General features: G+C 50.2%; 1 protein-coding gene across 3 annotated transcripts in view; it reads left to right on the plus strand.

Annotated features, from left to right (window-relative positions):
* HPCAL1 (hippocalcin like 1) overlaps positions 1-27,796 on the plus strand; it is a 114,128-nt gene that overhangs the window by 73,825 nt on the left and 12,507 nt on the right. For all 3 annotated transcript variants that reach the window (XM_055399124.2, XM_055399123.2, XM_055399126.2), the window contains one exon: positions 10,967-11,053. The gene's annotated coding sequence lies outside the window, so the exon portion shown is untranslated. The remainder of the gene's footprint in view (positions 1-10,966; positions 11,054-27,796) is intronic.

Here is a 27,796-nt window from a genome sequence, read left to right on the forward strand (position 1 = left end):
CTTTGGGAGTGACCTGCCACCCCCACCACTGGGGGGTCCCAAGGAGGTCCCCCCTTTTTGCTGCCCTCAGTTCCAGGGAATCTTACAATCCTTTCCCCAGTACCCAGTATTTTTGTAGCACTCTCTGGTTGTCAGAGAGTATACAAGTGTTCTACAACAATTGTGCTTAAAATAAAAAGGTGTCCTTGCCCTGTCCTCTGAGCCCCTGCTCCTGCTGCTCCCCACTTCTGCCTGTTGGCCATGCTTCGGCCACATTCACTTTCTTGCTGCTCCTTGACGATGCCAAGCATGCTTTACCCCAGGGCCTTTGCATTTGCTGCTCCTTCTGCCAAGAGCCCTCATCGTAAGTCTATCCCTTCCTCTTCACATGTGTCCCTGACTCAGAGCATCTAAGCAAGAGTTACTGCCCCGACCCCAACCCACCCTGGCATGCTCACTTGCTCAGTCGTGTCCAGCTCTTTGCGACCCCATGAACTGTAGCTTGTCAGGCTCCTCTGTCCATGGGATTTCCCAGGTAGCAATACTGGAGTGGGTTGCCATTTCCTTCTCCAGGAGATCTTCCACATCCAGGGATCAAACCTGCATCTCCTGCATTGGTCGGCGGATTCTTGACCTTTGAGTCACCTGGCAGTCTTCATCAGATCACTTCATTTTATTCTTTTCCTAGCAGTTCGTGGTCTGCTTACTTTCTCTGTTGCTGTCTTGTTACTGGAAATGAAACCTTTTGGAGCTTCATCTGTGCTATGTGTCATGGAGCTTTTATCCAATTGTTCTGTGGTCCTCCAGGTACCAGCACACTACAGGTGTCTTCCATCGATGTCAGGTGGACGTGAGGACAGTTTCCTCTAGGGGCTTTTATAGGTCATGCAGCTGTGAGCCTTCTTGTGTCACTGGTGAACCTATGTCCATCTTTCTGTTGGGAGTATATCAAGGAGCTGGATTTCTGGGCCATGGAGTTTGTGTAGTCATCTTTAGTAAATATGTCATTTTTTCAAAATGGTTGGAGATCATAGGGTCCTTTTGTTTTGTGACCCCAACTCGGGTACCCTGGTGATGGGAGGGGACAAGGGAACTACACTAAGATATCATGAGTGCTTCCTGGAAGCCGGGGATGCAGCCAGCGCCCAGGGCCCCAGATGACCAGAGGGCTGGTAAAGGCACTGGCCAGTCAGGGCTCAGGGTTTAGCTCACTGCCGCCTTGGGGCCCTCTCCAGCCCAACCGTCTTTTGTGGACCGCTCCGGCTGTGTGGTCTGACCTGCAAGTCTTGGCTTCCGTGGTATATTCTATGGCTTTCCCATCCCCAAGGACATCTGCAGGATACAAAGCCCCTTCAACTCGGTTTTTTTAGAAAATATTTATTATTTGGCTGTATCGGCCCTAATTGTGGCGTGTGGATCTCTGTGGCATCATGCAGGTCTCTCTAGTTGCGGCACTCAGGCTTGGTTGCCCTGTGGCATGTGGGATCTTGGTTCCTTGACTAGAGATTGAACCCGTGTCACTTGCATTGCAAGCTGGATTCTTAGCCCCTGACCAGCAGGGAAATCCCTCCAACTCAGCTTTTGAATTGAGCAGTGGAGGAAGATGCCTTTGTGTTGTGCGAAATGTCTGTGTGAAAGTATTCAGCAAGCTACCGCCCTGATTACCTGGGGACTGTGGTGGAATTAGTCATCCTAAAACCACAGTCACCTCAGAAATAGTCATAATCCAAAACCCATCCATCTCTGACTCCAGACCCACTGTATTTTTCTCCCTCGGGGACTTTGCTTCCTAATTAAGTTGGATTTCAGGATATATTAAAATAATTCGTCATCTCTTGAGCACACATTTGCCCCTGGTGCAAGTGGGCAGATCAGAGTCAGCGCAGGAGGCCTGGGTCTGGGCAAGAGGGGGTGTTGAGACCTGGTAGGAGGAAGCTCGTGTAACTGCCTTTCAAGGACTGGCCAGCAGGATGCTGGGCACTGAGCCCTCCGGGCATGGGCCCTGGAGGAAGAACTAGCCCCAGAAATGGCCCTAGAACCCTGGTTTGTTAGCTGGTGGTTCGCAGTCAGCGTCCTAGGGTGGTGGACTAGGCAGTTTCAGGGACTGAACTCCTTCAGCCCGAACCCAGCATGTATCCAGAGGGATGCCTCCCTCCCCAGCTGCCCCCCAGGGCACCAGATCACCTCCTGGAATGCAAGCGATCCCTGGAGCTTGGTTTGACTGCCCATCCCCGACATCCAGCACATGACATTTGAGGTACCCGGTTGGGCTGTGGGTTCCTTGAAAGTGGGACCGGTGTCCCCTCCACCTAATGCACTCTGCAGGCACTCAGCAAGTGTGTGGGGTGCATGCTGGGGGTAGGATGGGGAGCATATCTCTGAGGCAGTTTTGCAGCTAAGCAGAGACATTACTTTGCCAACCAAGGTCCGTCTAGTCAAGGCTATGGTTTTTCCAGTGGTCATGTATGGATGTGAGAGTTGGACTGTGAAGAAAGCTGATCGCCGAAGAATTGATGCTTTTGAACTGTGGTGCTGGAAAAGATTCTTGAGAGTCCCTTGGACTGCAAGGAGATCCAACCAGTCCATTCTAAAGGAGATCAATCCTGGGTGTTCATTGGAGGGACTGATGCTAAAGCTGAAACTACAATACTTCGGCCACCTCATGCAACGAGTTGACTCACTGGAAAAGACTCTGATGCTGGGAAAGGTTGGGGGGCGGGAGGAGAAGGGGACGACAGAGAATGAGATGGCTGGATGGCATCACCGACTCTGTGGACATGGGTTTGAGTGAACTCCGGGAGTTGGTGATGGACAGGGAGGCCTGGCGTGCTGTGATTCATGGGGTCGCAAAGAGTCGGACACGACTGAGTGACTGAACTAAACTGAACTGAACTGAGATCTGAGGCTGCCAGGTTCTCACAGTCGGCCACGGTGACGAGCTCTGAGAGCTGTGTCCCCCAGCTGCAGAGCTGGGAAGCCCTGTGGTTTGCCCCCCTGTTCCTGAGAACCTGCTCTTTGCCCTTCTGTCTTCTGGGGTAGAGAGGTACAAGAACTCTGGCCTACAATCTGGGTAGTTTGTTTTTTAATAACTTTATTAAGATACAATCCATGTGCCGCACAATTCACCCATATAAAGTATACAATGCAATGGCTTTTAGTACATTTACCAAATACATCTGCAACTGTCACTGCAGTCAATTTTAGAATGTTCCATCACCCCAAAAGAATGTTCATCACCCTAAAAGAATGTTCTGTCACCCAAAAAGAATGTTCCATCACCCCAAAAGAATGTTCCATCATCCCAAAAGGAGACCCCATACTCTTTATTTTTATTGATTTAATTCATTCATCTCATATTTTTCTCTTAGCAAACATCAGATAATATGAACAAAGTTATATTGCTCACTATAATTAAAATCTTTTTTGCTTTATATAAGTTATATACATACTAACGTGGGTGAAATTCACTAAAGTAAATTAGAAATATTCCAGAACTTTGACCTATACTTTTCTTAAGTTAGGACAAAAGAAAGCTTGTCAAGTTTCCCTGGGATCAGTGTCATGTAGCAAACTGAATGACTATATGCTGCTTTTAAGTTAACATTTGCCATTTTTTAAAGACTAATTTTAGATTACAGTTAAAATAATTTTCATCTCAAGCTTGGTGAAAGAACAGAATCTGGCCATACATATCCTGTTCATAACCATATGGGCCATTTAAAACGTAAGAACTAATAAAAATAAAACTATACCTATAATCAAGAAAATTCTACTCATCCTGCTAGGAATATACAGCAATAAGTTATAAACCAATAAACAGCAATAAACCAATAAGTTATTTTAGAATACTTTAAATACAGATGGAATTTATAATAACTAGATTTCATTGTATCTTGTTTTATTGATTCTTAATACTTCTCTTTTAATTTTAAAGTAACAGATTACTTCAAAATAAAGCCACGCTGCTTAGTAGTTTATAATTTCATTCTTTTATAAATTTAAGACTCCCCCAAAAATCCAGATCCAGGATTACAAAAAAAGCAACCTTCAGAATGTATTTTGTTTGGTAGGCAGAATGGTTCTTAATCATTGGAAGTATAACACCTTCATGCAGTACTTATTTGCTTGAGATGACCACAACAGTTCCCCACACTGTCACCTTCTAAGCTTGAGACGTGATACTGACACCCTGTTTGTAATATTGTAAAACACAGTTGTTGCTGTTTAGTTGCTCAGTCGTGTCCAACTCTTTGAGACCCCATGGACTGTAGTCCACCAGGCTGCTCTGTCCATGGAATTCTCTAGGCAAAAATACTGGAGTGGGTTGTCATTTCCTCCTCCACCCCAAACCCTTTCAGTTCAGTTCAGTCACATAGTCGTGTCCAACTCTGCGACCCCATGAACCACAGCACGCCAGGCCTCCCTGTCCATCACCAACTCCCGGAGTTCATTCAAACTCATGTCCATTGAATCGGTGATGCCATCTAACCATCTCATCCTCTGTCATCCGCTTCTTTTCCTGCCTTCAATCTTTCCCAACATCAGGGTCTTTTCAAATGAGTCACCTCTTCGCATCAGGTCCTTCCAATGAACACCCAGGACTAATCTCCTTTAGGGTGGACTGGTTGGATCTCCTTGCTGTCCAAGGGACTATCAAGAGTCTTCTCCAACACCACAGTTCAAAAGCATCAATTCTTCTGCACTCAGCTTTCTTTATAGTCCAACTGTCACATCCATACATCACCACTGGAAAAACCATAGCCTTGACTAGATAAACCTTTGTTGACAAAGTTATGTCTCTGCTTTTAAATACGCTGTCTAGGTTGGTCATAACTTTCCTTCCAAGGAGTAAGCGTCTTTTAATTTCATGGCAGCAATCACCATCTGCAGTGATTTTGGAGCCCAAAAAAATAAAGTCAGCCACTGTTTCCACTGTTTCCCCATCTATTTGCCATGAAGTGTTGGGACCGGATGCTGTGATCTTAGTTTTCTGAATGTTGAGCTTTAAGCCAACTTTTTCACTTTCCTCTTTCACTTTCATCAAGAGGCTCTTTAGTTCTTCTTCACTTTCTGCCATAAGGATGGTGTCATCTGCATATCTGAGGTTATTGATATTTCTCCCGGCAATCTTGATTCCAGCTTGTGCTTCATCCAGCCCAGTGTTTCTCATGATGTACTCTGCATATAAGTTATAAGCATGGTGACAATATACAGCCTTGATGTAGTCCTTTTCCTATTTGGAACCAGTCTGTTGTTCCATGTCCAGTTCAAACTGTTGCTTCCTGACCTGCATGGAGGTTTCTCAAGAAGAGGGTCAGGTGGTCTGGTATTCCCATCTCTTTCAGAATTTTCCACAGTTTATTGTGATCCACACAGTCAAAGGCTTTGGCATAGTCAATCAAGCAGAAATAGATGTTTTTCTGGAACTCTCTTGCTTTTTCCATGATCCAGTGGATGTTGGTCTCTGGTTCCTCTGCCTTCTCTAAAACCAGCTTGAACATCTGGAAGTTCACAGTTCACGTATTGCTGAAGCCTGGTTTGGAGAATTTTGAGCGTGACTTTACTAGCGTGCGAGATTAGTGCAATTGTGCGGTACTTTGAGCATTCTTTGGCATTGCCTTTCTTAGAGATTGGAATGAAAACTGACCTTTTCCATTCCTGTGGCCACTGCTGACTTTTCCAAATTTGCTGGCATATTGAGTGCAGCACTTTCACAGCATCATCTTTTAGGATTTGAAATAGCTCAACTGGAATTCCATCACCTCCACTAGCTTTGTTCGTAGTGATGCTTCCTAAGGCCCACTTGACTTCACATTCCAGGACGTCTGGCTGTAGGTGAGTGATCACGCCATGGTGGTTATCTGGGTCGTGAAGGTCTCTTTTGTACATATAGGTTATACACATACTAAAGTGGGTACGATTTTGGCTACCACCTTTAGCTACCAGATCTCATTCCCCAGCCCTAAGAAATTGTTATTCTACTTTCTGCCTCTATAGATTTCCTATTCTGGACATTTTCTATAACAGAATCATACAGCATTTGTCCTTTTGTGCTGGCTTCACTTCGCATAATGTTTTCAAGATTCGTCCATATTGTAGTGCATGTCAGTGCTTCTTTTTATGGCTAAATGATATTACACTGTATGAAAATACCACATTTTGTTTATCCATTCATATAGTAATGAACGTTTGGGTTGTTTAATAATGCTGCTATGAACAAGTTTTTTTATGGACTTCTGTTTTCATTTCTCTTGGGTTTATTCCTAGGAGTGGAGTTTCTGGGTTGTGTGATAACTGTATGTTCAATCATTTGAGAAACTGCTAGATTGTTTTCCAAAGTGGCTGCACCATTTACATTACCAACAGCAGTGGGATCCAGTTTCTCCAAATCCTCGCCAACACTTGCACTGATTGGATGTTTTCTTTTCCAAAAATTTCAGTGGGTGTGAAATGATATCTCACTGTGCTTTTGATTTGCATTTCTCTAATAACTAACGATGTTGAGCATCTTTTTTTTCATTAAAAAAGTTTATTTAATTTTGGCTGTGTTGGGTCTGTGTTGCTGCAGATGCTTATCCCTAGTTCCAGCGAGTGGGGGCTGCTCTCTAGTTGTGGTGCTCAGGCTTCTCGCTGCAGTGGCTTCTCTTGTGAGGTACAGGCTCTAGGGCTCCTGGGCTTCAGTAGATGTGGCTCCTGGGCTCTAGAGCACAGGCTCAGTAGCTGTGGGGCGCAGGCTTAGTTGCACCACAGCATGTGAAGTCTTCCTGGATCAGGAATCGAACTCATGTCTCCTACGCTGCAAGGCGGATTCTCAATCACTGGACCACCAGGGAAGCCCCTGTAGTAAGTTTTTAAATTGAGAGCTGTGAGTTCTACTTTGTCTCTTTTTTTTTTTCAGAACTCTTTCAGCTGTTGTGCATCCTTTGAAGTTCCGTATGAATTTTAGAATCAGCCAAATACAAAGTAGTTAAGCTGGCATTCTGAGGGGGAACCTGGAGGTTAGTGTGGGGAGTATTGCCATCTTAACAGTGTTAAGTCTTCTGATCTATGAACATGGGATATCTTCCCACTTATTTAGATCTTCTTTCATTTTTTTCAACAATGTTTTGTAGTGCTCAGAATACATTTTGCATTTTTTTATTAAATTTATTTTATAAATTTTTAAATAATTTTTGATGCTATTGCTTACAGAATTGTTTTCTTAATGAAATTTGTTAATTTCATTTTTGGATTTTTAATTGCCTGTTTATAGAAATACACTTAATTTTTGTATGTTGATCATGTATCCAGCAACCTTGCTTAAATTATGTCATTAGTTCTATTACATTTTTTAAGTGGATTCCTTAGGATTTTCTATATAAAAGATCATGTCATCTGCAAATAGAAATAGTTTTACTTCTTTTCTAATTCAGATGCCTTGTATTTTTTTCTTGTCTAGTTGCCCTGGTTAGAACCTCTAGTATAATGTTGAACTGAAGTGACAGGAGTGGGCATCCTTGTCTCATTCCTAATCTAAGGGAAAGAGCATCTGGTATTTTTACCATTAGGTATGATGTTGGCTGTGAGTTTTTCACAAATATCCTCTGTCAGACTGAGGAAGTTTCCTTCTGTTCTTAGTTTGAGTGTTTTTATCATGGAAGGATGTTGGATTTTGTCAAGTGCTTTTTCGGCGTCTGTTGAGATTAGCATGTGATTTTTGCTTTTTATTTTACTGTATGATGTACAATATTGTTTTCAGATAGTAAACTATCCTTGCATTCCTGAGATAAATCCCATTTGGTATGATGTGTAATTCTTTTTATTCTTCATGTTACTGGATTTGCTATGCTGGTTTTTTTTTCTTTTTTTCTTTTTTTTTGAGTCTTGTTGTTTTTCTTTTCATCCTTGTCCATTAGGCACATTGGTCTGTAGCTTTCTTCTCTTGTGGAGACTTTGTCTGGTTTTGCTATCAAGGTAGTACTAGCCTCATAGAACCAGTTGGGAAGTGTTCCCTCCTCTTCTGTTTTTTGGAAGAGTTTGTGAAGAATTGTTATTAATTCTTTAAATGTTTATAGAACTCAGCAGTGAAACCATCTGGGCCTGGTGGGGACTTTTCTTTGTGAGTAATTTTTTGATTACTAATTCAGTCTCTTGCCTTGTTATAGGAATGTCAGACATACTTCTTCTTGAGTCACTTGCAGTAGTTTGTGTCTTTCAAGTTGGCTTAGATTCTTACAAGAGTGTTTTCAAGGCTTCTCTCTGCTCTTTTAGTCATTGTTGACATTTATTGCAACTTCCTATGAGCACACATTTTGCGTGTGTGTGCATTTGCTCGCGGAATCTTCTGAGAGGTTGATGAACTGGGTAGGATTATCATCGTCTCCATTTTACATCCTGGAAGACTGAGGCAGAGAGAAGGTAGACAATGGGTCACACAACTAGGAAACAGTAGAGCTAGGATTTGAGCCCAGGCAGCCCAGCTGCGGAACCCTCTCTGCTCTCCCAGGGCCTTGCTCTGTGCTAGGAGCTGGGAGTACCAAAATGAGCCAAAGCTGGTCACGGCCTGAGTCACCCCTGCCCCCAGAGACCCCAGACCTAGGAGAGGGAGGTGCCTTGGGCATAAAGTGAGCAAAAGGCTGGGAGGTCTGGATGGGCCCCAGGAGAAAGGAATCCAGGTGAAGCAGGCCTTGAAGGAGGGTCCAATGCAGGGGGTGTGTGTGTGGGGGAGTCAGGGAGTGTGCTCCCTCCCCAGGGCTTTTGTCTTCTACCTCTCCTCTCTCCCAAGTGCTCAGAGAGAGAAAAGGGTGTCACAGCCCTTGGATGCTGATGCCCCGCCTGGCAGGAGTTTGGAGCACTAGGCTCAGGCCCAGGAGGTCTGTTTGAATCACCCAGGCATCCACAGCTTGTTCTCCTGGAGAGGAAGTGGCATGACCATTTGTAAGACAATTGAGAGACAGAAATCAGGAGCAACCAGACATAACTCCACATAATTATTTCTGCATAATGACTTCTGCTCCTTGATTCCGTCTCCAGCGATGACTGTCATCTGTATCTGTCACAGGAAAGCTGGTGGCCAGGGAGCCCCTGTGGCTTAGCCGATACAGCCAGGAGGAAATTTGCAATTTGAGTTAATGGAGTGTTCCCACGCAGACTGGGAGCAGAGGCCTCTGGAAGGATGGCTCCTCCTGCTGGGAAACCTGGGATCAGAGCTGGCCCAGCCTCCCCAAGGGATCCAGCCCGTCCACTGTGTCACAGCTGGGGACATGGAGGATGGCGGGGGATCACAGGGCCCACCCCAGTCACGGGGCCTCCTGGCACAGAGGAGCACCTCTGCTGTCCCCACCCCACAGAGCTCTTCCCGGGAGTGCTGGGGTATGTCTGGTGAGACAGGGCAGTGTCCACCTGGACTAAGAATGCTGTCACCGTCCCTGAACTGATCCTTGAGCTTGATGTTCATGTAGGTCTGTCCCCCAGAGGCTAGAAATGGTAGGGCCTTTGTGCAGACTGACCTGCAGCTGGGGGAGGCCCCCCTGTGACATTAATTGTGCAGAGTGGCTGGAGGGCACCACCCTCCCCCACCACCCCCTGCAGGAGGACCACAGGCCCTGGGCACACATGATCCAACTCTGGAAAAGCGAAAGCCCCCAACCTAAGGGGGTGCTTGCCTGCGGCATTCCCACGCCTCCTATGAGCTCCTATAATTGACGAGGGCATCTGGAAAGAGCAGAGGTAGGTTTAGGGGTGTACATTTTGGGCATTCCACTTGGCCGCGTGTGACCTTGACATGCATCCCCAGATCTGTTTGCTCCTCTGTAAACTGGGGGTTTTGAATGGACCTTCCCCGCCAGGGCCGATAGGAGGTCATGATGATAAAATAACCACCAGACACATTGCTTCTAGCACATTCTGCTGCTGATTCCAACTTACTGGTTTTCACCAGGGTGACCTTGGGGAGGACCCTTGACCCTGTCCAGACTTTAATTTCCCTGAGTGTCCAAGCAGGGCTCCAGAGTCATGAGATGACTTAGCTGAGATCATTGACGTGAACTCACCTTCAGAAGAATAGGGAACGAGGTGAGCAGAGGGGGATTTTAGAGCAGGGAAGCTGCCTCGTATGATATTAGTATTATAACGTCGATGGTGAAGGGCAGGGGAGCCTGGCGTCTGCTGTCCGCAGCATCGCAGAGTTGGATGCGACTGAGCAAACCGAACAACAGGCAGCTACACGTTTGTTCAAGCCCACAGAACGCACAACACCGAGAACCAGCTCCTGTGAGCTTGGCCTGGGGGCGATGACATGTATCCGTGTAGGTCCACCAGTTGTAACTAAGGTCCCCCAGTCTGCAGGGGGAGGATGGTGAACGTGAGGAGGGTTGTGTCTGGGGAAACAGGGTCAGTGGGAACGCTGTTCTTTCTGCTCTGCTTTGCCGTGAATGAAAAGACTGCTCTAAGAAATAAAGTCTATTAAGAGTGTTACATGTAGGTATATACAGGTGTATATGTGTATATATAAAGTATGTCAGTGACCTCCAGTGAGCATTTCTGGTGGGGAGATGCTTGGCATTTGCACTCCAGGTCTTGAATCCTAGCAGTGAGTGTCAGTGATGTAGTGGGCACATGAAACCCTGTATTTCTGAAGCAGGGTAGAATTCTGACTGCGCACAAGTGCACCGTGCTTTCAGTCATGTCCATGGGATGCATTTGGGGGCACTCATTTCTCAAACAGGGATTATTTATTGAGCGCCTGCTGCATGCAAGCTCTGAGCCAGGCGCTGGCTGCCCAGAAATGAAGGTATGGAGCTCACAGTCAGTTCAGGGGAGATGCAGCCCTCATTCTGCAGGAGCCGGGGAAGCCCTGCCAGCCCCCAAGGAGGAAGTGAACCTTGTATTATGGGAGGATCATGGGGAAATGTGTGTAGATTGTACAGAAGTGACTGGCGAGGAAGTCAGTGGGCTCTGGGTCCAGGTGGCCCCAGACAGCACGTGACCGGTCTGTCCTCTCTTCCAGGGCATGGTCTAGCAGCCTGGGCCAGGACGTGGAAGCGGCCTCCGAGGTTCTGACCCCTGCTTTCTCTCCACCTCTGCTCAGCCTTGGGTAAGTGCTCCAGTGAGGGGGGGCGGGTGAGATGGGGTAAGGACGGGGCACTGAGGGGCCTCTACCTCTCTGTGGGGTCCTGTCCACCTGCCGGCGTGTGGGGACTTGACCCAGCTCAGCGGAAAGAATGGGAAGGCTTTAAGGGGGCAGTGTGCCCAGCACCCCCATGAGGGCGCAATCTCGCCCCCACATCCCGTGGGTGGGGCCTTCCTGCCTCTCTTGTTTGGACAGCAGGGTGTGGCCTTCCTGAGGGAAGGGAGTTTCTCCTGCTGCCCTGTCTTTCCTTCTCTCACCTTCCCTGCTCACCCAGTGAAAGCACTCGCCGGTGTGGGCCAAGAGACCCAGGGTGAGGGTCAGGGGACAGACTTCAGAGTGGGTCTCTGGGCTTTTCTCCCCAACGAAAACAGACACAGCTCCATGTGGAAGCAGACATGGCTGCTTTTATTGGTCCGATCTTTTACCAGCCCTGTCGGAGCTGGGAAATGGGGAGGGGGCAGAAGCTGGCTTTGGCTACCTGGATATCAGCTGCATACAGAGGCCCAGCTGGACGTTGGTGGGTGGGCACAGGGGCACAGGGTGCGGTGCCTGGCCAGGTTGGGTCCTCCTGAGGCTAGTAGCTGGGTGTCAGGAGCTGGAGCAGGTGGAGGAGTCCAAGGAGGGCAGAGGAGGTGGTCCCTGGTGTCTCCTTCCATCCTGAAGCCCCCTGGGTATCTCATTTCCCACCCAGCAAAGACTCAGTAGCTCTTATCCCCAATCCCTGAGAGATCAGAAACTGTGGGAGGCGGTGGCACCTCTGACAACGAATGTCCTTGGTCGGGATGTCCTGGATCAAGTGATGGGAAGTGGGAGGACCCCTTCTCTCTGCCCCTCCCCCTTTGGTGATGGACAGGAGGGCCTGTCCCCCCAGTCCTCCTTCTCTGTCTACCTGCTGCAGGCACCTGAGTGCTAAGGCTGCGGGTCCCAGCCTCCTGCCAGCAATCATGCATTCATCCCCTCAACGAAGTATGTACTGATCACAGTAGAGTGCCCAGGCTCTGGGCTTCCAGTGGAGAACTGACTTGAATAAAATCTGGCTCCAGGGACTCTGTATTCTAGTTTAGGGGAAAGAGAGAGAGAATTCAGTAAAATACAGAGGAAAAAAAAAATAAAGTAGGAACGGGGATAAGAATGTGTTAGGGTGACAGTTTTGGACAGAGGAGTTAGAGAAGGCCTCACTGAGAAGTTCCCTGAGCCTAGATGCAGTGGAGGCGAGGGAGCAGTTTGGAATCAGAGGAAGAGCAGGTGCAAAGGGCCTGTGGCAGCAGCATATCTGAGGGATTCGGGAGCAGCAAAGAGAGCCATGTTGCTGGAAGGGGTACACAAGTGCGGGGAGAGGGGGTGGGTCAGACAGCTGCCAGGGGTGTTGTTCATGCATGAGGAGTGGGACACTCACCACACGAGCCCAACAAGGACAAGCATCTCAGTGCAGTCGAGACCACCCAGCATGGGGAGCCCCTCACTCACTGCATATGTAATTGTTGCTCACAGAGACTTAAGCACTGCTCTAAAGATGCTGGATGAACGGGGACATGGAGACAGGGCTTCTGCAGGACAAGAGGCCAGGAGAGGCCCGGATGCTGTCCACCTGGCTGTCCCGACGTGGCCTCAGAGCGGAAACTGTGGTGGTTTCGAGGCAGGGCACCCGGAAAGGGAAATCCTTCGTAGGTTGTACGTTGAGGGTTATTTTTAGAGTGACCAGCAATAACTTTGCAATATCACTTCCTGTGGGCATCCCCTCCAACCCTCAACCACAGGGACGGGTCCTGCATGACAGGCCTTGTGGGCAGATGTGTGCTCACGTGTGTGCACACACATGCACACGCTGTGGTGCACGCAGGTTAACATTCTCATCCACTGCACAGTCAGTGGAGGGATGGGGACCATGTCCTGGCCCGCCTGCAGGATGGCGAGCCCCGGGTCAGGGACTCGCTGTCTTCAACATCCCTGAGCTTCTGCTCCAGGTGGGGTTCTGCACGAGATGGCTGCATGCGTGCCGAGAGAGGTAGGCCCGGCCCCGGGCTTACACCTGCTCAGGAAGGAGAAAGGCAGGGGTCAAAGGAAGGGCACCTGCCGGTCCGGTCTGTCTTTGCTCACAGCTCAAAGGGTGAGACAGAGAGAGAGGGTCCATAATGCACAAACGAAGGATGAAGTGATGTCCCCAGGGTCTTGCTGACTGCTGGCCCCTGGCCAGGCCCCTGAGCCAGGTCTGAGCCCACCTGGACTCTCCCCATAGGTCATCCGCCTCTCCCATCAGGCCCTCACTTATCCTTCTCCCTTCACATCCAGTCCAGACCCAGGCCCATGGTCACCATTTCTGGGACAGCCTGCATTTCACATTTCCTGTCCTTTGGACCCCTCAAATTTCTTTGGGTTGGTCAGACCCCAGGGGCACGTTGGTCACTTAGCAACACCCATGTCAGTTTAGTTCAGTTCAGTTCAGTTCAGTCGCTCAGTTGTGTCCGACTCTCCGCGACCCCATGAATCACAGCACGCCAGGCCTCCCTGTCCATCACCAACTCCTGGAGTTCACTCAAACGCATGTCCATCGAGTCGGTGATGCCATCCAGCCATCTCATTCTCGGTCGTCCCCTTCTGCTCCCGCCCCCAACCTTTCCCAGCATCAGAGTCTTTTCCAGTGAGTCAACTCGTCGCATGAGGTGGCCAAAGTATTGCAGTTTCAGCTTTAGCATCAGTCCCTCCAATGAACATCCAGGATTGATCTCCTTTAGAATGGACTGGTTGGATCTCCTTGCAGTCCAAGGGACTCTCAAGAGTCTTCTCCAACACCACATGTCACAGGGTGGCTATTCTGAGGACCTCAGAGGATCTCCAGGAAACTGGCTCCTTCACGGATGTCACAGAATATCGGGGTCAGAGGGGCTCTGATGGGCAACGTGGAGACCTTAAGGGGCCAGGAAGATGGGCTCTTGGGCACGCTGAACAGCACGCCAAGGCTGCAGATGCACTGAACTGCTAAGCCTGCAGAGGATCTGGGGCTGCCTGCCAGGGGCGCCCTTGCCCTCGTCACCTGCTTTTTCGCCCTCTTGCCTAGCTTCCTCACCAGCTACACCGCTGCCCCGTGCTTTAGATGTTGTGCTAATCGGCTGTAGGATTATTGCTAGCCGCACCCTGAGAAACTGAAACTCAGTTCTCCATCTCTGGGGAAGAGAGTCGGGGAAGGACGTGAACTACAAGCCTGGAATGCTGCCTTCCTTCCCTCCCGTTTCTGTCCCTACCACACCAGCACCACACTTGACTCAGAGTACAGACTAACTCAGGGTAAGGAAGGAAAGAGGGATTCACACCTTCCTTCCTTCCCAGCTAGAGTGGAAGCACTTTGGGGGCACCTTGTACATTTCTGTATCCCCAACACCTCGCCAACACTTCAGCAGGGGCTTCCCAGGTAGCGCTAAGTGGTAAAGAACCCGCTTGCCAGTGCAGGGGACACAGGAAACGAGAGTTCAATTCCTGGGTTGGGAAGATCCCCTGGAGGAGGGCACGGCATCCCACTCCAGTATTCTTGCCTGGACAATCCCAGGGACAGAGGAGCCTGGTGTCCATAGGGTCGCACAGAGTCGGACACAACTCACAACCTATCACGCACGCACCTTCACCATGATCCCCACCCAGCAGGTGCTCTGTTAATGTGTGTTGACCGACTGACACCTTCTGTGTGAGTTTGTGCTTTGGCGCCAACTCTCTGTGCAGAACCTTTGGCTTCTGGTGCTTTGATTTAAAGAATAAAAATGGCAAAGGGTAGTGTTTAGGAGCTGTCTTCACTCGGATTATAAATACACTCTCTGATGACAGCTCAAGACTGTAGCCCTGGGGCCACCAAGAGGCAGCTGGCATGTCACTGTTGGTGCGCCCAGCGTCTTGGCCAGGCTGATGCCACTTTTCAGGAGAATGACTTACTGTTTTTTATTTCTCTCCAAAGACATTAAACATGAATCAAATAGCAGTCGAGATGATTCACTGGAAGTTTTCTTCCAAGTTTCAAAACACACACACACATACACACACACAACGGGATTGGTGTGCTGAACCGTACGTAAGTGAAGTCAGGTGGCATTGGGCTGGAGCCCTGCCTCCAGGGGCTCTGCTGTGGGCAGCACCTTGCAGAGGGGGACCTCGTCCTGAGGTCAAAGCCCTGTGCCAACCATCACAAAACCCCAGAAGGCCACGGGTGTCTCAAAAATCCCTCAAGTCAAATGTTCATCATGACATCACTTTCGTTTCTACCCAAGATATCTTAGAATGTGACCAAACCTCTTCATCTGGGGCACAGGAATTCACAATTTGGAAAGGGTTCATTTGGGGTCCATGGACTGAGAGTTGAGTCATCGCTCAGGCGGGAACCTGGCAGAAATGAGCCTTCTCCCACCTGCAGGGAGAAAAGTGAATGCATCTGCCAACCAGGATCCTGGGGAGAGGGACACACACTGTCGCCGGGTGGGTGAACTTCTCTGGTGCTGTCCAGGCTCCCACTGGCAGTAAATTCCAAGACGTTTTTGAGGGTGGAATGTACCTCGGGGGCCACGTTGTCCAAACTCATATTTTTCAGATGAGGAAAGTAAAGCTGTGAGGCATCTGACTTACCCCAGATTGCCCAGGCATCCCGACCCCACCCTTGGGGGCGGGGGGTGTTGGGGTGGGAAGGACAGCAGTGCTCGTAACAACTGATTCCTGTCTGCTCACTGAGAACACCCTTCATCTCCCTCAGGGCTCTCCCACATTCCAACCTTTACCATTTGCCCGAGAAGGAATGCAGAGGCAGTTTTTCAGGTATTTTTTGACTCAGTCTTTACCAATTTGAAGGACTTCCCTAGTGGCTCAGACGGTAAAGAGTCTGTCTACAATGCTGGAGACCTGGGTTCCATCCCTGGGTCAGGAAGATCCCCAAAAGGCAGTGGCAACCCACTCCAGTACTCTTGCTTAGAAAACCCCAGGGACGGAGGAGCCTGGTGGGCTACCGTCCACGGGGTTGGACACGACTGAGCGACTTCACTTTTACTTTCACTTTACCAGTGTGAGCTGCCCTTCGGGTCATTAGTCCGAATTCCGGCTTCTCAGGGTTGATGGCATCTTTCCTTCTTTCCCTAGCTGCGTCTCCTCCCCACACCCTCCATTTGTTAATCTGTCCGTCCGTTCCCCATTCTCCTCCACTGCTCTCTGCTGCTCCCCACTGTTCTGTACTGCTCAGTACCGATGTGTTGCTAGGCCGCTCGTCGCCCAGGAAGGTGCCTGGGGAGGTAACAGGCCCAGCTGTGGAGCAGGGATGGGGTGCTTGCTGGTGGTCTCCCCAGAAGCTCGGGCCAAGAGTTGCTGAAGTCACAATGCCACCCGGGCTCCCTCCTCCCCCCGCCCAGATAAGGCCCTGCCCACCTCCCTGGCCACGTGCCTCCAGCCACACCACACAGTTTCGCACACTCAAGTCTCCCCGCACACCGACGCCCTCTGGGATGTCGCCCCAGCCCTTCTCTACCGCGGGGACCCCCCCACAGCAGAGCTCGGCTCCCACGTGGCTCACGAGTCACACCTTCGGGTCCTGGTGCATAAGGTGTGTGCCGGCCTAGCAAGCGTATGAAGTAGCTGTGGCGTGAACGAAGGAATGGAAAGCGTGGCCCACACTGGTTTCTCCGAGATAACTGAATTCCCGGGGTGAAATCTCAGTCATCGCGTACAGCGTTGTGTTGGAAAGGCCTTCTCTCCCGAGAGCACACCCCCCCACTAGACCTGGTTTCTCTCCCACTGGGAGCCAGAGAACAGACTGAGGTTTCCAGGCAGCGAGTGGTGGGGACCGCAGCAGTGTGGAGGGAAGGGGCATGCAGAGTGTGTGTGTGTGTGTGTGTGTGGTGTGGGCAATACAGTGTGTGTGTGTGTGTCTGTGTGTGTATGTGTATGGTGTGGGGTGGTATTGTGTGTGGGTGTATGTGTGACGTGTGTGGTGTGTGCAGTAGGGTGTGGGGTGGTATTGTGTGTGGGGGTATGTGTGACGTGTGTGGTGTGTGCAGTAGGGTGTGTGCACAGGTGTGTCCCACGCCCACCCTGTCCACATAGATCTGAGCGGCCAGCCCCCGGGAACACGGGGGTTGCTCTAGGCTGGTCTTCAGTTCCTGGGAAGCTCCCTTTCCTTCAGAAGCCTGTCCTGAGTGTCCACAGGCTTCTCAAGCCCATTTAAGTGGACCTGAACCAGCTAGAAGCCACAGGAGACACCTTGCAGTTGGACAGGCCCTTCTCTCCTGGGGATGGGCCTTTGTGGTGTCCGCTGTCATGCTGAGGACTTCCCAGGTGGAGCTAGCAGTGGAGAACCCGCTTGCTAATGCAGGAGACATGAGAGATGCGAGTTCAATCCCTGGGTCGGGAAGGTCCCCTGGAGGAGGGCATGGCCACCCACTCCAGTATTCTGGCCTGGAGAATCCCATGGACAGAGGAGCCTGGGGGGCTACAGTCCCTGGGGTCACAAAGAGTCAGACACGACTGAAGCGACTTAGTGCGTGTGCACTGTTGTGCTGATCCTGGGGGGCTTTGACTAGAGCCCAATTTGCCCCGTCAGTGTGAACCAGGGGTCTGAGCTGCCGCAGGGCTGGGTTCTCCTGTCCTCTTCCCTCATTAAGCTCATCAAGCACGTCACACATTTCTTTTATCATAAAAGGTGCGATAGAACTTCCGTATATTTGTCTGATGCTTCACATTTGTCAAAGCCCTTTCACGGCCTTCATTTCCCTTTATCCTCACCACCACGCTGTGAAAAATCAATAGGCTGGGACCGTTCTTCCCATTTACAGCCAAGGAAACTGAGGCCCAGAGATGCTAAGAGACAGCCAAGAACCAGAAGGCTAGAGAGGGGGTCCTGGGAGGAGACTCAAGCTGGCCACTTATGGCCCAGTGCGGGGGAGGTCCCTTCTGTACACAGTCCCCATCCCGACTCAGCTCTCCGAAACTGACAGTGGTCCCATTTAACAGAGGAGCAAACAGAGGCTTCGTCTGGAGCCTTGAGACAGGGGACTGCCTGATTCCAGGACCCAGTCCAGTGCATTCCCTGAGGGCTGCCAGTCATCAAGGGTGCGGGGTGTGGGCCCACTGGCCGGGACTCTCGCTTCCTCTCCCACAGGGAGGACGTTGCCTTGCAGGACTGCAGCTCACGTCCGGCTCGGAGCATTGGAGTAGAATTGCAGACTCACTCTGCCGCCCGCCTGCAGGTCTTTCCCACGCGGGCTTGGTTTCCATGAGTCACGGCACAGCCGGCCAGGCCCAGGCAGCTGGGAGGAATTTACTCCACAATGTGCGGGTGCCAGAGGCCCAAACCTTCGTGCGTAATAAGCCAACTAAGATGAAGGCGCCCCCTGCCCCCCGTTAACTCTGTCCCCCAGGGCTGACTGAAGAGGGAGCAGATGTATCAAGTGGCTGGTGTGGGGGCTTCTGAAGTCTCAGACGAGCTCCTGCCTCCAGCTGGCAGCGTCCAGTCTGCTGTGGACCCTTATGTTTCCTTCAGAAGAGCGTTAGTTTGCAGCTGGCTCTGGGTCCCCGAGAAGGAGATGCCCTGTGATTCATAACGTTTGTTTGTTTCAACCTCAGAGCTTTTGTTGTTGGATCGAACAGGGGCAGAACCCTGAGTCCCAGGCTAGATTCATTCTGAGCGTTTTCAGGGGGCGTGGGCATTTGCTGGGAGGGTGGGGGGGCATTACCAGCACCCCCTTCCAGCCCCCCTTCTGTTGCTCCCTATGACCCCGTCCTCTGCCGTCCGCACAGCATTCCTGGCACTCTGTAGGCAGGCTCACCACTCCCATCCGGGTCTCAGTGGCATGGGGTGGGTTCTTTCCCAGCCCCCTCACCCTGGCAAACCCATTCCCTTTGTCCGCCCACCCAGAGCACTCCTGGTCCCTTGTAAGCAAGCCTTACTCAATACCTTACCCTTGTCGTGGGTGTGCTGGAGGGCACAGGGGGCACCCGGGGAGGGTCCCTGTGTCTCATTCATCCGGGCGTTTCCACGCCTGGCACAGAAGGGTCCTCAGGAATGTTTGTGGGCCAAAGGGAACAGATTTCCTCTGCACAACAGCCTGGCGTTCGGGGATGTACCCCCACAAGCCTCACAGTTGCCTTCAAACGAGGCTTCAGCTGGGGCAGAGGAAGCCCCGGGCTCTGGGGACTCTGCACGTTGACCCCCACCAGGCTCGCTCAGGCCTGCCCCTCACCAGGCTGCTGGCCATGCCCCTGGCCCGCCCTCCAGCTCCCTCTGCAGACACATGGGCCTCACCTCTGGCTGGACGCGTCGCGGGGACAACAGCCTTAAGGAAAATCATGGGGTCTTGGTTTTGGTCCTACCTCGAGACCTTTTCCTGTGTGTCAGTGATTCCGTGGAGGGAGGCTCACCTCCAGGCCATTTCCTCTTCCTCTCCCTGTCGTGTTCTTCCCGCAGAGGCTCATTTATGTCTGATCCACCAACCTGCCTTCCTTCCCTGAGGAAGCAGCTCAAAGCACTCATCCCCTGAAGATTCAAGTAGCCGTGACCTTGGCTCCGGGGCGAGACTGCCCCAGGCAAAGGACCGCATAACTGGGGTGTGTTCATGGGGGAGGGAGGAGATGGCCCTAGCCCGGTGAGTGGACTTCGAGTCTGACACCTCCAGGCCCCCTCTTCTGCTGCAGCTGGTCCTGTGCTGGTAGATGGAACTTTCCAGAATACCACATCTGAATTCCAGAATGTCCCTTCTTGGAGCTTAAAGTCATCCATAGCCCTGATGTTGCTGTGTCTGACTCTTTGCGACCCTGTGGTCTGTAGCTCACCGGACTCCTCTGTCCATGGGATTCTCCAGGCGAGGATACTGCAGTGGGTTGCCATGCTCTCCTCCAGAGGATCTTCTCAACGCAGGGATTGAACCCAAGTCTCTTACGTCTCCTGCATTGGCAGGCGGGTTCTTTACCACTAGCGCCCCCTGGGAAGCCCAGGTACAGAGTCACAAACTGTTAGAGCAGCAGGGTCCTAGAGGAAACCCATTCACTCATTCATCTGTTCATTCATTTGGGCATGTGCCAAGCCCTCGGTCACACAAGCATTGTTTCAGATATTTTTCCCGAGCCCTGGCTGTGTGCCTGGTCCTGGGCACTGTGGAGATGTGGCAGTGAACAAAAGCGGGGAGTCAACCACATATCAGTACAGTACCAGGTAGTGGGAATGTCCACGGAAAGGGGCCAGGGTGAGGGCAGACGCTACTTGGGCTGGTCTCCCTGGAGGAGGTTCCCCCAAGAAGACTCGAGCAAAGACGTGAACACTGAGGGAGTGTGCCTTGCAGATACTGACGGGAAGGAAGGGCAGCCCAGGTGGTGGTGCTTGCTGTTAGGTTGCTCAGACATGTCTGACTCTTTGCGACCCCAGGGACTTGGCTTCCCTGTCCCTGGGGGAACTGCAGAATCAAAGACCTTGGGGCTAGAACATGCTATCATGTTCTCCTACTGGCATAAGTGAGGTATATACTCTTTCCTCAAGGACCTCACAGTCCAATGAGGGAAAAACATAAGTAAACGATGCACTAAAAGTTGAGGTCACAAGATAAATAGGTTTAAAAATGCTACTGGAATACCAGAGGGAGAACAACTGTAGCAGGGCTGGAAATGCATCCATGAGTAGGTGGCATTTGGGTCGGGCTTTGGTGGATGAATAGGAGTTTGCTGGGCGGCTGAGGCGAGCAGCCACATGGATGAACGGGTGACTTCACAGGCACAAGGTGTTCAGGGAAAGCTACACGGCTCCTCTTCCTGTTGAGTGAGTGGTTCTTCAAGGGAAAGAACATCCTTTTGGGGCGTGTCCTTTCCTTTCCTCCTCCTCTTCTTTCCCCCAGCCTCACGGAGGGCATGTTAACTTCAGGAAAGTGGAAGGGGAGAGTGGCTCAGATAGGGAGGAGATTTCTCTGCCTTGCTTGGCCAGCCTGCCTCTTTCCTTCCTTCTTTCCTTTCTCTTTTTTCCCTCCTCCTTCCCTCCTTTCTTTTATATATTTTTAAAAATATTTATCATTCATTTATCTGGCTACACTGGGTTCTAGTTGCAGCATACAGGATCTTCCATCTTTATTGCAGCATGTAGGATTTAGTTCCCTGACCAGGGATCAAACCTGGGCCCTCTGCATTGGGAGCATGGAGTTTAGCCATGGGACCACCAGGGAAGTCCCTCTTTTATGTATTTTTTAAAGCTTTGGGAAGTCTTGGGATTTTAAGCTGCTGGGGCGGGTCCAGGATTCAGAAGGACTCTCAGTTGGATTTCTCAACCAAGGTCACTGCTTGGAGCCCAACCAGCTGGTGAAGCTCTGATGCAATAGGCTTTCAGGAAGGCTCTGGAAATGGGCTCCCCAAGGCCTGTGGTCTGAATTTAGATTTAAGTACACCCGGGAACCGCCGGCTCCAGAGGTGTTACTGACCCCCTTGTCCCCCAGCTCTCACCTGGGCTTCGTCTTCTCCCCCAGAAGAGGAGGAGGAATGCCCTGTCTCTTCAGCCCCTCCTCCCATCCTTAGCCATCCCCTAGTAGCGGGGACTAGACCTAGGTCTTCATTGCAGCTGGTCTCCAGCAAAATTCTTGAAGCTGCTGAAAATAGAAACTCGTGGGGCTCACCTGTAATTATGACATGGAAAACACCATTATCTCTCACTCATGGGCACCCAGGAGTGAAATAAACACAGGCCACCTCTCCCAGCTGGGTTGCAGTTAGCATGGGCCAGCAGTCAAGGTGCTAATGAACTTGGTGGCCCCCTAAACCAGGCCCCAAGGATGTACCCAATGCTGAGCAGTGACTAGAAATAAAGCACAAGCCACCTACACATATAATTTTACCTTTTCTGGTAGCCACCTTTAAAAAGTTAAACAAATGAGATTAATGTTACCAGCATAATTAACTTAACCCACTGTGTCTCAAGTGGTATCATTTATCATTTCACTTGTAATTAGGAGAGAAAAACTATTAATAAAACATTTTTTCCCATATTAAGTTGTCAAAATCCAGTGTAAATTTTACTCCTAGAAAACGTATATGAATTCAGACCGGGCACATTTTAAGTGCTCAATAGCCCCATGTGACTAATGGTTCCTGTATTGAACAAATCACAGCTCACGGGTGGAAAAACTGAAGCACCGGCCAGGTGAAGGGGGCGTGGCAGGGGCGGGGTCAGGAAGCGGGGAGGCGGGGTCTCTTGGGGAGCCTGCCCGACTGCACCCTCTAGCGTCCACCCAACCTCACTGCAGCCAGCGCCGCCCTGGCACCGGGTCCTGGCAGCTGACACAGGCCTTGGAACAGGACTAGCCCCTCAGAGCAGCCGCACTAGAAGCCAAGGCAGCAGGAGGCTTGCTTCCCCACCTGCTTACTTGGAGGAAAGAAGGACGCAAATGCCGTCAGCCTCTTTTCTCCGTAGGACAGGGGCTCAGCCCAGGAGAAGTGTTTGTCCACAAGTCACCAGGAGAAAGACCCAGGGCTGGGGCTGCAAGAGAAACGACACAGCCTGCCTGTTTTCTTCTGCCCCCTTCCGCCCCGCTGTGTCCTGTTCTGCCCCAGACAGAACAAGCCAGTCTCATCTGGGCCCTCCCGTCCCTTGAAGTGCAAATTCACGGCCTCACCCCTCCAGCCTCCTCCCCAGCTTTGGCCTTTTATCAGGAGTTGGTTCCTCCCACCTCTCCCATCATCTTCCCTCCAAGTGTTTCTGAGTCTGCTTGGCCTAGCAAGCTTTGGAGATCTGGGTTGATGAAAGCGTTTTGGAGCAATGGGATGAAATGTCTACCCACGCCGGCAGCCGGCGTTGAGCTGTGATTAATGGGATATGCGAGCCCTCAGTTCCAGGAGACTCGCTGGTTGGTGGATAGAGCTACACCTTTTTTTAAAAAAGCTTCAATTTGCAGGCAATACTGACTTTGGGTTAAATATTTTCATAGGGCTCCCCAGCTACGTGTTTACTTCTTTTTTTTCCGTTCCAATTTAGCACATTAAGAACAATAACCAAGTAACTGAGAACCAGAGAGATGGCTCTTAGGGCTGCACTAACTCCCTCCCCCATTTTTCCATTACTGTGAATAAAATGTCATCTTTGAGGCTCTCAGAAGGCTGTTGCTTGTCTAATCCGAGCCCTGCTTGGTCATGACGCTCTTGAAGCCCAGTAAGAGCTTGAATCAATTGCCCTCCCCTGGCACGTCTGTTCTGCACCCCATCTTTCACTGGAGATGAAAGATTTTCTGGTAAATGAAGCCTGGGGTGTTTGCCTGACAATAGGGCCAGGAAGCCATTTCTGCTGGGAAGTGGGAGTGTTGGCTTTGTCACTGCAGAAAGCCTTGCTTTTTGTCAGCCATCTTTCCCAGCCAGGCGATCATCAATAAGTTGGTTCGTTGGCTTAATTAGTAACAGAGGGGTCACTGGGGTACAGCGTTCCACTGTCTCTGTTCCCTTGGGGCTGCCTGCTTCAGGCCGAGAGCCTCCAGGAGAGAGAACTGGAATATTTCCTCTGAGCCTTTGGGCAGCACACACAGGCCCGTGCAAGGGGTGACTGAGAGTGCTGTGTGTGTTAGTCGCCTAGTTGTCTCTGACTCTTTGGGACCCCATAGATTGTAGCCCACCAGGCTCCTCTGTCCATGGAATTCTCCAGGCCAAGAGTACTGGAGTGGGTAGCCATTCCCTTCTCCAGGGGATCTTCCTGACCCAGGGACTGAACCTGGATCTCTGCATTGCAGGCAGATTCTTTATCCTTTGAGCCACCATTAAAGCCCGACGGGGAGGGCTGATGGAGCTTTATTTGACATTCGTGGGCCCTTTCATGGCTTCACAGTGAGAGTCCCAGGGGGAAGGCTGTCTTGCAATACTGGTGAGAAGTTTAATGGGGGGGTGGGGTGCGCAGAGGAGGTGGTCACCAGCTAGGAGCACCTCGGTGGCCTCCTTCTCTGAAAGCGCCCTGGGGAGTTCCCAGCCCCACCCGCCCCAGACAAGCTTCTGCTCCCCAGAAGCCTCAGTTCTGTCTCTAAGATGCAGATGATGGAGATGGCCTTGCCTCCTCCCAGCCTGGCTGAGCATGACCCCTACCCACAGCGCCTGGAATCTGCCACATGCCCTAGAGCTGACCTGTGGGGTCGAGCCTCTGGTGGCTTCTTAAGCCTCCTTGTCATTCAGTGTGCCTTCCACCTGCCATCTTCCTAGCAGATCGCCTTGGCCCTGTGTGGGAATGAAGGATTCCTCTTCAGAGGCTGGACTTGCGCTTGCTCCCCCCTCCACCTCTTTGTGTCACTTATTATGCCCCATCTGTATGCCACAAGGAGCCATGAGAACTGGCCCTGCGTCCCCAGCCACTTGGAGGCCCAAGGGGACTGGAATCCTGGGCACACCCCGTGTACCCGGCCTGACCCCAGTCCCGAGGACACGCAGAGGGCGAGGGTGGCCTGCACTCCTGGGCTGAGGCTTATGGGGAGCGGAGCACCGGCTGGTGAACACAAGCATTTGCACAGTTACGTTTGTTCCCTGTTTGTCGGGTGCGGGGTGTGATGAGGCTCGCAGGGCTTGTAGACAACAAGTTCCCAAATTCTTCCAGGGAATGCTGCAGCGCCTTCTCCTACTCCATTGCCTTTCTGGGGAGGAGGGGAGCGTTCGCCCATCTGGTGAGAGGCTTCCCCATCTCAGAGAGGGACACAGGGTTCTTTGACCAGGGTCCTCCAGACGCAGGGATCCTAGACGATCAGACCCTGAAGGGGCCCAGAGTGGTCCCTCCACCACCCGACCCTCCCTGAAATACACCCAGCCCTTTTAAAGCTTGTGGTAAAACACAGACGCAACATGGACGTGACCGTCTTAGCCATTTCTAAGTGTGCAGTTCAGTCGTGTTCAGAACATTCACACAGTTATGCCACCAGTCATCACCACTCTTTTCATCTAAGTTCAGCTTGTGTTTTTAGGGGATTTCTACAACCATAAATCCCCCCATCCCTGGATTTTTACCTGGTACCCCAGGGGACTTTGACATCCTTGTAATTGCCTTGAACTTCCTATCACAGTTCGGTTCATGCCAGTCTCTCAGTTCTGTCCCACTCTTTGTGACCCCATGGGCTGCGGCACGCCAGGCCTCCCTGTCCATCACCAACTCCTGGAGTTTACTCATGTCCATGGAGTCGATGATGCCATCCAACTATCTCATTCTCTGTCATCCCCTTCTCCTCCCGCCTTCAATCTTTCTCAGCATCAGCGTCTTGTCATAGGAGTCAGCTCTTTGCATCAGGTGGCCAAAGTATTGGAGTTTCAGCTTCAGCACGTCCTTCCAATGTATATTAAGAACTGATTTCCTTTAGATGGACTGGTTGGATCTCCTTGCAGTCCAAGGGACTCTCAATAGTCTTCTCCAACACCACAGCTCAAAAGCATCTGTTCTTCAGCACTCAGCTTTCTTTATAGTCCAGCTCTCACATCCATACATAACTACTGGAAAAACCGTAGCCTTGACTAGACGGACCTTTGTTGGCAAAGTAATGTCTCTGCTTTTTAATATGCTATCTAGGTTGGTCATAATTTTCTTCCAAGGAGCAAACATCTTTTAATTTCATGGCTGCAATCACCATCTGCAGTGATTTTGGAGCCCCCAAAATCTGTCACTGTTTCCATTGTTTCCCCATCTATTTGCCATGAAGTGATGGGACCAGATGCCATGATCTTCGTTTTCTGAATGTTGAGTTTTAAGCCAACTTTTTCACTCTGCTCTTTCACTTTCATCAAGAGGCTCTTTAGTTCCTCTTCACTTTCTGCCATAAGGGTGGTGTCATCTGCATATCTGAGGTTATTGATATTTCTCCCAGCAATCTTGATTCCAGCTTGTGCTTCATCCAGCCCAGCGTTTCTCATGATGTACTCGGCATAGAAGTTAAATAAGCAGGGTGACAATATACAGCCTTGACATACTCCTTTCCCCATTTGGAACCAGTCTGTTGTTCCATGTCCAGTTCTAACTGTTGCTTCTTGACCTGCATACAGATTTCTCAAGAGGCAGGTAAGGTGGTCTGGTATTCCCATCTTTTGAAGAATTTTCCACAGTTTGTTGTGATCCACACAGTCAAAAGCTTTGGCATAGACAATAAAGCAGGAATAAATATTTTTCTGGAACTCTGTTGCCTTTTTGATGATCCAGCAGATGTTGGCAATTTGATCTCTGGTTCCTCTGCCTTTTCTAAATCCAGCTTGAAAATCTGGAAGTTCACGATTCATGTACTGCTGAAGCCTGGCTTGGAGAATTTTGAGCATTACTTTGCTAGAGTGAGAATTGAGTGCAATTGTGTGGTAGTTTGAGCATTCTTTGGCCTTGCCTTTCTCTGGGATTGAAATGAAAGCTGACCTTTTCCAGTCCTGTGGCCACCGCTGAGATTTCCAAATTTGCTGGCATATTGAGTGCAGCACTTTCACAGCATCATCTTTCAGGATTTGAAATAGCTCAACTGGAATTCCATCACCTCCACTAGCTTTGTTCGTAGTGATGCTTCCTAAGGCCCACTTGACTTCACATTCCAGGATGTCTGGCTCTAGGTGAGTGATCATACCATGGTGATTATCTGGGTTGTGAAGATCTTTTTTGTATCGTTCTTCTGTGTATTTTTGCCACCTCTTCTTAAATTTCTGCTTCTGTTAGGTCCATACCTTTTCTGTCTTATATTGTGCCCATCTTTGTATGACATGTTCCCTTGGTATCTCTAATTTTCTTGAAAAGATCTCTAGTCTTTCCCATCCTGTTGTTTTCCGCTATTTCTTTGCACTGATCACTGAGGAAGGCTTTCTTATCTCTCCTTGCTAGTCTTTGGAACTCTGCATTCAAATGGGTATATCTTTCCTTTTCTCCTTTGCCTTTTGCTTCTCTTCTTTTCACAGCTATTTGTAAGGCCTCCTCAGACAACCGTTTTGCCTTTCTGCATTTCTTTTTCTTGGGGATGGTCTTGATCCCTGCCTCCTGTACAATGTCATGAACCTCCATCCATAGTTCTTCAGGCACTCTATCAGATCTAATCCCTTGAATCTATTTCTCACTTCCACTGTATTATCATAAGCGATTTGATATAGGTCATATGTGAATAGTCTAGTGGTTTTTCCTACTTTCTTCAATTTAAGTCTGAATTTGGCAATAAGGAGTTCATGATCTGAGCCACAGTCAGCTCCCAGTCTTGTTTTTGCTGACTGTATAGAGCTTCTCCATCTTTGGCTGCAAAGAATATAATCAGTCTGATTTCAGTGTTGACCATCTGGGGGTGTAGAGTCTTCTCTTGTGTTGTTGAAAGAGGGTGTTTGCTATGACCAGTGGGTTCTCTTGGCAAAACTCTATTAGCCTTTGCCCTGCTTCATTTTGTACTCCAAGGCCAATTTTGCCTGATCCTCCAGGTGTTTCTTGACTTCCTACTTTTGCATTCCAGTCCCCTATAATGGAAAGGACATCTTTTGGGGGTGTTAGTTTTAGAAGGTCTTGTAGGTCTTCATACAGCCATTCTACTTCAGCTTCTTTGGCATTAGTGGTTGGGGCATAGACTTGAATTACTGTGATATTGAATGGTTTGCCTTGGAAATGAACAGATATCATTCTGTCATTTTTGAGATTGCATCCAAGTACTGTATTTGGACTCTTGTTGACTGTGATGGCTACTCCATTTCTTCTAAGGGATTCTTCCCCACAGTAGTAGCTATAATGGTCGTCTGAGTTAAATTCACCCACTCCAGTCCATTTTA

The sequence above is a fragment of the Moschus berezovskii genome, chromosome 11 (genome assembly GCF_049115385.1).
Source record: "Moschus berezovskii isolate FMDL1 chromosome 11, NW_MosBer_1.0, whole genome shotgun sequence".
Taxonomy (NCBI): Eukaryota; Metazoa; Chordata; class Mammalia; order Artiodactyla; family Moschidae; genus Moschus; species Moschus berezovskii.